The sequence below is a fragment of the Nesoenas mayeri genome (assembly GCF_963082525.1).
Source record: "Nesoenas mayeri genome assembly, chromosome: 25".
NCBI lineage: Eukaryota > Metazoa > Chordata > Aves > Columbiformes > Columbidae > Nesoenas > Nesoenas mayeri.
In genome coordinates this window covers 2,315,853-2,325,866 of record NC_137549.1, presented here as the reverse complement: position 1 = coordinate 2,325,866, position 10,014 = coordinate 2,315,853, and positions in this window count along the sequence as shown.

Genomic DNA, 10,014 nt, shown 5'->3' with positions numbered 1-10,014 from the left:
AAGTTGTGTTGGTTCTACCCAGATATGCAAGAATTGGCAATTTCCTGGATGTTGTAAAGTCACTAGAAGCCAAGGGTAGAGGTGGACCAAGATGGGAGGGCAGGATGGTGCTTCTGGCCAAAGCCAGAGCTCATCTGGACCAGCAAAGGTTCGTCATCTGCTTCGCAATAAAACAGCAAAGGAGGAACATCCGATTCCACCTTAACATCAGGTGGTGGGTCTGGCAGAGTCCTTTGAGCTCAAAAGGGGTGTGTTTGGGGCAAATCATGGAATTCTTGCAAAGAAAAGACATTGTGGGATGCTGCCTGAAGATGCCGTCACCACGCAGAGATCTCTTCCAGAGGGGAAAGAGCAGCAGTTAAATCTTGGCTGCAGGCAGAGCAGGCGCAGCAGGAAGGGTGAGGGAGGTGTAAGGGGACAACGTGGTGGCCGCGGGCAGAAAAGCAGCATTTCAAAGGTGCTGGTAGGACTCGGGCAACACTGACCCCATTTCAAATAAACCCTAAAACCATTTCCAGAGAAAACTACTGAAGGAATCACAAAGAGCAGACGGGATCCTCCATCGCTCCCCACAGCCACGGGCCCTTCCCTTCCCGCTTGGGGGGCAGGAGCCTCCCAGCACAACCACAGCCAGAAAGTAAATATCCCCCAAAAAACCCCTCAATGCACTTACTGCCAGGCTGAGGAAGCGAATGCACTTTCCTGCTGCACCTTCCAGACCTGATATTCAGGTCAGCATAGACAATTTCCTCGGCCATAGCAGGAGAGGCGGGAGGATCACCAGCGGTGCCTCTGGCTCCAACGGGGCCCATCCAGCCCTGAGAAAACTGGCTTTTTCTGCGGTTTTTCGCTCCTCTGGTTTATCTCCACAAGTTCCTCTCCAGGCCAGAGCTCTGCGGGGAGAAGTAAGAGCCTCTGAGCGCTCGGCAAGCGCAGCGAGGCTGCAAGAAAGCGCATGCGATGCGCTGGGCAGCCCGAAAACGAAACTTTACGCCCTTTGTGCTGAATTAAGCCAGGGAAAATGTGTTTGTCTCATCAAGGGAAGCAGCTCCTGACAACGTGAAGCTTTTTCTATTCAACGTTGAGCCATATTCTTCTAAGGTATCAAACAAGACACCTTGAATAATTGAAAAAGGCGCAAACAAGCCCAAGATCCGCAGTTTGGCAAATGGGCCGTTCCAGACTTTGCTCCGCTCTGTCCAAATGGGTCATTTTGCACGAGAAATAAGGTGTCGTGGCGAGAATGATCCGCGACCTCCCAGAACGTTCCTACCAGGATTGCGAGAATCGGGATTTTTATGAAATAAATAAAACCAGATCCATTCCACCCTTATCTCCTCCCTTCAGCTGCTCGAAAGGTGTTTTCTTGCCTCGGTCACTGCTTCTCCCCACCCAAACCTATCCCAGCATCGCCACTTTTACCAATTTCCCTGCAATTTCACTGGTTTTCCAGCCTGGGTTTAAAGCACATCACCATTTTGCTGCTTTGCCAAAAAAACCCGGGAGACTCTGGAAACCAGGGGTTAGAAATGAGCCCTTTGAGGGGAAAGATGGAAAATGGCCCAAAAAGCTCAGGAAATCAAGCTGTTCCTCTTCGTTCCTTGTTTTCAAGGCATTTCCAAGAGACACTCAGCTGCTCCCTTTGGGACCCAGGACTGGAGCAACTGAAGGGCGGGGAAGGTCAAAAATGAAAACACAGCCCCGAACTTATAGAAAATATAAAGGTGGGAAATGACACGTTTACTGGTTTCTTTGGAAGATTCGCTCATCTTTTTCTGCACCGAGGAAGAAATCCCATGCAAGGATTTTTCAACCCCAATGAGAGGAAAAAACAAACTGTCAGGACCTATTGAAACAGCCCCAAATTAGGTATTTAGCCCTTTTCAGGGGAAAGTGGTTTCCAGCCTGGGCAATGTGAGCACACAGAAGGGGCTCGATTGTGAGCAGAGCAGGTAGAGAAAACCCTGTGGAGATACATTAGGAAATTTTATTTGAGAAACACCAAACACAGGAAGGGTTGCGGCTCCTCGACCAGCAACACACACTTTAGTGTAAAGGTCTGCAGGTTTTAAAGGCTTTTCTGCATCTAATCTGACTGCACAGAGGCAAAGCAACAAAAGCCGAGCTCCCAGAGATGCTGCAGAGCTGACAGCCTCGCTGAGCTACCTGTGCTGTGTCCCTTATGAAAAAGGGGGGGCTGCGGTTCACAGCATCAAAAGGTGCCATGAGAAGGGCAGCTTGTCACAGCTGCCACGTCCATCAGGTCATCTTGAGCTGCTGCAGCCCCAAAAGGCCAGAGCAACCCTGACCCGGGGGAAAAGGCGCCTCAAAAAGGGGGATGTGATCCTACGTCTCCCACTTTTCACCCACCGCAGCCTGAACCCGGCTCTGATGTGCGGGATTCTCTCTCTTTGAGCTGGACTCGCAGCCTGAATGGGGCAAAGGTCGAGAGGAAGTGAAGTGATGTGAGTGCTACGGGAAGGGAAATAAAACCAAAACAAACAAATGTCATGGGGAAGGAAAATAAGAAAGTGGAACCTCTGCCCATGGCAGAAGCCTCCACAAATAGGGTTTTCCCAGCTAAGGAAGAAAAATGGGCTGAGACTGTCCCAACAGCATCCCCAGCGCTGCTGGAATCTGCCCCGACTGGAAAGCCCAAGGATGGACGGACTGGGAGCACTGGGAAGGGGCCGTCCCGCACAGCCACCGCTCGCAGGGGACGCAGGGAGGTCTGTTCACCCACCAGCAGGTGGGTTTGTCCCCAACGCCCACGGCTGCTTTCAGCTGCTGCTGGGGCTCCTGCGGCAGCAGCTTCTGGGGGGCGGCACACAAGCCCCCGTGCGCAGGAACACAAGGGCTGATGGGGACAACAGTGGCTTTCAACAAGTACTTTGAGGAACAGAAGGGACACACGTGATTATTTACCAATTTTTAATTACAGAAAATAGTAGCAAGGTCTGTATCGGTAACAGGTGCCACACGAGGTCACTTCACGTCCCAGCACAGGGTTGGGGAGATGGGCCGAGCTCCCTGCGCCCATCTCATCTGGCAGCAGCACCTCGAGCTCCATCACCACAGTGCAAAAGCAGATTCAGGGGAATTGTGAGAAAAGCAAGATGAGTGCTGCAGTGGGCCCAGGAGAAAGAAACCAGTTCCATGTGCAACCCCGGCTCCCAATCCACACAGCCAGATGTCACCATCCCCGGTGTCTGCCCCTCCTGCAGGTCCCTCTCCTTGAGACCGGGCAGCGAGTTGTTACTGAGACCTGGAGAAACCCAGAGCTGCAGCTGAGGGAAGAACAGCCCCAGGTCACGCTGTGCTGCTGGAAGAGGTGAAGCTGTGGAGGTCCCAGCATGGAGAAGGTCCTTTCTCCATCCTCTCTTTCACATGATGGCTTGGGGCTTGCTGCAGAGATACGGCCGGAGCCGTGAGCAGCTTGAACTCACAACACCAAGGCCATTTAGAAACACACACTCGCCTTGGTCGTACACCAGGTACCTGCGACAAGAAGCACAGACAGCGCTGGCACCCTGGGGGAGCGGCTGTCCCCTCAGGCAGCAGGAGGGGACAAGGGCTGCCTGCACGGGACAGTCCCCACAGCCACGTCCCACCGCAGGACGGTCTCCCCACGGCCCTGGCTCGCAACGGGACTCACGTGTGGTTGAAGCTGCTGCCGCTCACCCACTGCAGCCGCCCGTCCCGTCTCCGCAGCCCAAGCCAGTGATCAATGTTGCCCGTGAGCTCTGTGTCCCCACAGGAGCAGCTGCAGCAGCAGTATGGAGGGGGACTCGGCCAGCTCCTGGTGGACACCAGCCACCTCTTCCCCGTGCACCTGCCCTTCGCCACATCCCCCCTGCACCTGGACGAGCTCCACATCCCCGATGCCCTCAACCTGCCCTTCCTCGTCCACCTCTGAGCCCAGCCCGGCCCTGGGCCACAGTGAGGGGGCTGAACCCCCAGGGCTGGGGAGGCCATGGAGGTTTGGGGGCAGCACTTTTGTGCATGTTGTTCTTCTGTTGAGCGATTTATTTATTGAAATCCAGCTGCATGTTGTGGCACAGCCGGGGCCCATGGCAGTCTGCGCTGGGGCTTTTGGCCACATTTTAATCCTTTGAGGTTATTAAAAGTCTTTGCAGATAACTTTGGTGTCTGGGGTGGTTGTGCTATTTGCAGGCTGAGATGGGGGACCTTGAGTACCATTGCTGGGGTTTTTTGGAGCTATGGAATGGTTTGTGTTGGAGAAGACCTTTAAAGGTCTTTAAAGGTCCAACCCCTGCAAGTGGGAGATCTTTCACTAGATAATATTGCTCAAAGTCCCATCCAACCTGACTTAAAATGCTTCCAAGGTTGGGTTTCTACACGTCCTGTGGCAACCTCTTCCAGGGTCCCACCACCTTCATTGTAAGACATGTCTCTGTTAAGGCCGGTCTGAATCTAAAATCCAGCCTAAATGCTCTTTCCCCTTTCCCCAAAGGGCAGGTGGCCCATAGAGGATTTGGAGGATAGTGAGGGTCCCACAGGGGCTGTGGCGAAGCACAGAGAAGTTATTGCGCAAGCCCTGAGGAGAAATCTGTGGATGAGAAGCCCTTCCCCTGCTGGGGGATCCCGAATGGGCAGACACCAGGCTGGGGCTGTTTCACTGCGCTCCCTCCCCCTCCCACACAGACACGGAGCAGTTCTGGACAAACAAGGTTTAATACAGAAACACAAGAGAAAAGGCCCCAGAGCTACTCTGACCCTCCACCCCAAACCCACCACCCCCTCCTCCCGCCCCCACTAACACCCCAAACACCCCCCTCCCCCCACACCTCCCCTGACCCACCCACCCCAAACCCACCACCCTCCTCCCACACCCTCCAACCCCCCAGACCCCCAAACACACTCGCACTCCTTCAACACACCCCAGACCCCCCACCCCCAAATACTGCACCCCTCGTCTCCCAACCCCCACCCCCGGTGTTCTCTGGTCTAATCCCCCCCTCCCACCCCCCTGCTCCCTGCCAGAGCCCTGCGCTTGCTGGGGGGCTCTGCCGAGGGGCTCTGCCCCCGCTTCTGCCCCCGCTGCTCCCCTGGCCTGGGGCTGCTGGCGGGAGTGTCCTGGGCCACCCCCAGCACGTCCAGGGACCAGCCGAAGATCTCGAGGGTCTCCTCCAGTGGCACCTCTTGCAAAGCCGTGAGGTGTCCCACCGTGTCCCCAGGAGCTGTGTGGTGGGGGGCAGCAGAGGTGCTGGGGGGGCTGGTGCTGCCCAGGGGGCTGGTGCTGCCTGGCAGTGTCCCCATGGTGGTGGCCGTGCCGGAGACGTTGAGTGGTCCCAGTGGCCCCTCGTGCCCATAGGTGGTGACGGACGTTGGCAGCAGGGGGGAGGCTGGGGCCACCAGAGTCTCGTGTCCTTGTGTGTCCCCAGTGTCCCCAGACGTGGGGCTGCTGCTGGCACCAGTCTGGCAGAGCTGCCCCAGGGCCGGGGGGCATCCGAGGAGCTGCAGGGCCTCCTCCATCAGCTCCTCGTCAGAAATGCCCAGGCTGGCTCCCAGGTCCCCAGGCTCCGCAGGGTCAGGAGCTGTGGGGCCGCTGCTGGAACCGTCTTCAGTGACCCCCATGGCATCCCGGGAGACACCAAAGAGCCGATGGGCCTCTTCTAGCAGCATCTCCTCGGTGACATCCTGGAGAGCTGCTGGGTCTTCTTGGGCTTGGTGTCGGGGAGCAGCAGAGGAGCTGGTGGGGACGTTGCTGCTCCTCGGGGGGTTGTTCCTGCCCCCAGGTGTCCCCGCAGCGGTGGCCGTGCTGGAACTGTAGGGCTGTGCCCATTGCCCCTGGATGTGCTGGTAGCCGGGGATGGGCGTCAGCATCAACACAGGGGCTGGGGCCACCGCTGTGCCCTGGTGGCCGTAGGGCATGGCCCACTGGAACTGGAACACCCGGGGGTCGAACCAGCAGCCGCACGGTGCTCTCTGCAGCCCTGTGTGGGGGAGAGGGAGCCGTGCTGGGCCGGGGGGACCCTCCATGGGCACCCTCGAGCCGACCCCCAGCGCCGACAGCCCCGGTTCTGCCCAGTGCCGTATGTGCCGGGGACAGGGGTGGTGGGTGCTGGGAGTGCCCGGGGTCGGGGATGGCGAAGGGGCCGAAGGTGCCGGGGTGTCCGAGCAGACAGGAGTGCCGTACCTGCTGGTGGGGCCTGGGGGGCCGGGGGTGCCCCCCCCGCCGGGGGTGCCCAGGCTGCGGGGAAGGGCTGCTCCTGCCCGGGCAGTGGGCACAGGGGGGCTGAGCCTGCAAGAGAGACAGGAGCCATGGCCGGCGCTCACCTCCGCTCTTGCCCCCAGGAGCGTCCCGGGCTGCAGGGGTCGCGGTGGGTCCCTACCTGGGGGGCAGAAGCTCTGGGGGAGCACAATCGGCTGCAGGGGCTGCAGGAGCTGAAAAACCGGGGGGGCCCGGGTGCCACGCGTTGGGAGCCGCAGTGGTGGCTGCGCCATCGTCCCTCTGGTTCTGGTAACTAAGGACTCTTTGGGTGTCCCAGGATGGAATGTTGGGGCTCCCCGTGTTCCGCCCCAGCCCAAGAGCCTCCCCAGCTCCTCCTGGGCAGGGAAAGGGTTCAGGGGGGCTGGGCTGCCCCCGGCCCCCACGGGCGGCTCCCAGGGGCTGGGGCTGCAAGTGCCTTTGGCTGGAAGCCTTGGGCCGTTCCCAGAGCTGGGACATCCTTGGCATGGGGGGACTTGGAGGGACGAGTCCCCCGCCTGCAGTGCTGGGCAGGAGGGTCCGGGCTGGGCAGGAGGGGTGGGCAGGGCAGGCGAGGTGGAGCTGTCGCACGGGCTGGAAGGGAGAGCTTGGATGCTGCAGCCCTTCCAGTCAGACAGGAGGGGGCTCAGAGCCCCTGGGGGAGGGTCAGGGGAACAGTTTCTTCCCCAAAGGGCTGTGGGGCATTGGAACAGGCTGCCCAGGGCAGTGCTGGAGTCACCATCCCTGGAGGGCTGGACAGACGGACATGAGGTTCTCAGGACATGGGGCAGTGCTAGCGGTGGAGGAACGGTAGGACTCAATGGTCTTGCAAGTGTTTTCCAACCAAAATGATTCTATTATTTCAGGCGGAAAAAGAGCCTCAAAACATAAATCAGAGCTCAGGTGAGGTTAAGGGAAAAGGGCAAATACATGTTGCCCCATCTATGAGATTCCAGGCTCCTCTGCCACCCCAAAAAAAACCTGCTTCACCGAATCATCCACACAGAGTCCCAGGCTGGTTGGGTTGAAGGGACCTCTGGAGATCATCCAGTCCAACCCACCTGCTAACACAGGGTCACCAGAGCAGATCACACCGGGTCGTGTCCAGGCGGGTTTGAATGTCTCCAGCCCTGCCCGTCATCTCCAGACCACACTCCCATCTCTTCCAAAGCACCCACCAACCCCTCCAGCCCCCAGTCAGCACCCGCGATGTGCCGGGCCCATCCCGACCAGACCCTTATGGGCAGGATCAGGTCTCTTGGCCATGCGATCACCTCTGAGTCTCTTCTCCTCTCCCAGGCTTTCATGGGGGAGATGACCAGAACCAGCCCCGGAGCCTGGATGGGGCTGAGCATCGACCAGACGCGCGGGCAGGAGTGGAGCTGGTGGGACGGATCCGCGTTACAAGCAGCCCTGTGAGTGCCCCTCGCTCCGGTTCACGAGCAGGTTCCAACAGCCCCGGCTCAGGGGAAATGTTTCCCAGCGCGATGCTCAGCACAGACCCGGCTGCCCCCAAAATCCCCCTGGAGGCGGCAGCAACACTCATAGGAGCAAAGAGAAACCAGAGCAACACGGGTTTGTTCTCCGCAGCCCAGCTGCAAAACAGGGAGAAGAGAGGGGAAAAAGCAATTAAACCCTTATTCCTATTATATAGCCAAATGCAAAGTGCAATAATGTGTAAATTGCAACCGATCTGACAGAGCTTATATTTGTTAGTACACACAAGGGGGTGTGGGGAGGGGTAATTATCTTCTGGGGTGAGCACAGGATTACTGATAGTTCTGCTTTCCCAACAGCTGGAAAAACAAGAGGGTGGTACCATCAGCTGAGCTGGCAGCGGCTGTGCCGGTTCAGGTTGTGGGGGGAAAACACTGTGATGAGAGAACTGTTGTAACTGAACACACGGCGCGGGCGCACGGCGCCAGGCTGATGGCCGTCCCGGTGCTCCCCAGGTCGCCGGTGCTGGGTCCCGTCCAGGCGAAGGCTTGTGCCGCGATTCGGGGCGGTCAGCTGCGTTCCCACATCTGCAGCGCTCCACTGCAATGGGTTTGCCAGAAACAAGCCACCGAGATTTAAGCCGGAGGAAATGACCAGGAGAACCAGGACAAACTCAGCGCTGGGTAATTCACCGGGACGCCAAACACATCCCAGAGCAGCGGTTGGGGCTCCTGGCTGAGGTCGGGGTCTCCACTTTGTATTTCTGCCCATTGCCTCCAGATCCTCCAAACCCAGATAAAACCAAACCAAAACCAAAACCAAAACCAACACACACAACACCGAGGACGGGAAAAGCAGCGGGACTGAGCTCCGCGGGGCAGCGGCAGAGCGGGGAGTTTTCCAAACCCCTCCAGTGTCAAAGCCCGAGCGAGGATTCTTTGGTCTCAGCTTTGTGTCAGCGTTGTGAGGCGTTTCTGCTTTTGTAACCTGAAACCAAAATGAATTTACACCATTGCTAACACGTCGTGGAGGGTTAATAGCAGCTTGTGGTTGATCCCCTCTGCCCAGAGGGACATTTCAGGTGAAATTGGGGAGAGTTTCTGAATCCTTCCGAATGGCGCTGGGCCGGTTTTGCCGGTGGCTGCAGAGAGAGAATTTCGTCTGGGAGCACCAGTCGCTGCTGATCCCGTCCTGGTTGATATAGGCACATTGTCCCTTTCCCCGGACATCAAACCTGCATCAAAGAGCAAAAGGAAAACTCAAAGGGGTTGCTGTTGGCCTCAGGTCGGCGGCTGAGCATCTCCCAGACGGGAAACAGCGCCGCAGGGAGCAGGAACACCCTTCCCAGCACAAAAAATGCCCCACGAAGAACAAAACCCACGTCCCCTCCACAAAGGAGGGAATAGTGTCGGCTGTGTGATCCCGGGAGGGTTCATCCCTCAACCCCCGCCAGCATCTGCATCCCACGGACCCACAGACTCTGGTCCAAGCGCTTCAGCTCAAGCAAGAAAAGTCGTGCTTAATTGCTCCCAACAGCTGGACGCTGTGGGTACAGCAGGAGCAAGTCCCGTGGTTGCCGGGATGTGATTCAGCACCGATTGCGGTTCCGCTGCTGATGTGATGACTAAAGACCTCGAAAACCTGTTTTTCTTCCATGTTGTAATGCACCACTCCAAGGAATGAGGCCAGATAAGGGCACGAGCAGCAGTAACATGATTTCAGTAAAACATTGTACATATTTACCGAGCCAAGAATTCCTCTCGACATAACAAAGAATTAGGCTCAAGCCCAAACCTCTTTCCTTCAGGTTTTTACCCCGGCTCCTGCTCCAGAATTCACCGCTTGGTCCCAGGGAGAGGCCGGGGGGGGCAAATGTCTGGAAGCCCCAAATTTCAGCTCTCAGCTCCATTACAACCCACTCCCAGCGTTTCAGCCCACGGCGCGATGCCCCAGCAGCAGGTGGGGCGGGTTGGGCTCCCTTGGGTTGTCCTGCCCAGGTGGCAATGGGTGGGCGTCTCTTGTCTCCAGCCACAAATAGAAACACAGGGGAACCCTCGGCTTCAGAGTGGCCTCCGAGTGGAAATAAAGACCAGAGGAAACGCTGCGACAGCATCAAAACAAAGCAGGTCGGCTATAAGACAATTGAACTGCAGGATTTAAAGCTACTGACCTTCCCCGGCTCCCTCCGGCCCCAGCGGGAGCTGCAGGCGGTGCCGCTGTGTCCTCCGCCCGGGGGAGAGAGGGGATGGAGCCAGAGATGGACCTTCCCCCTTCGCAGCTTTTTCCTTCCCCCAGCTCCTCCGCACCGACCTTAGTAAATACGCTCACGCTCATTTTCTGGATTAAACCAGCGGCTGCTATAAATT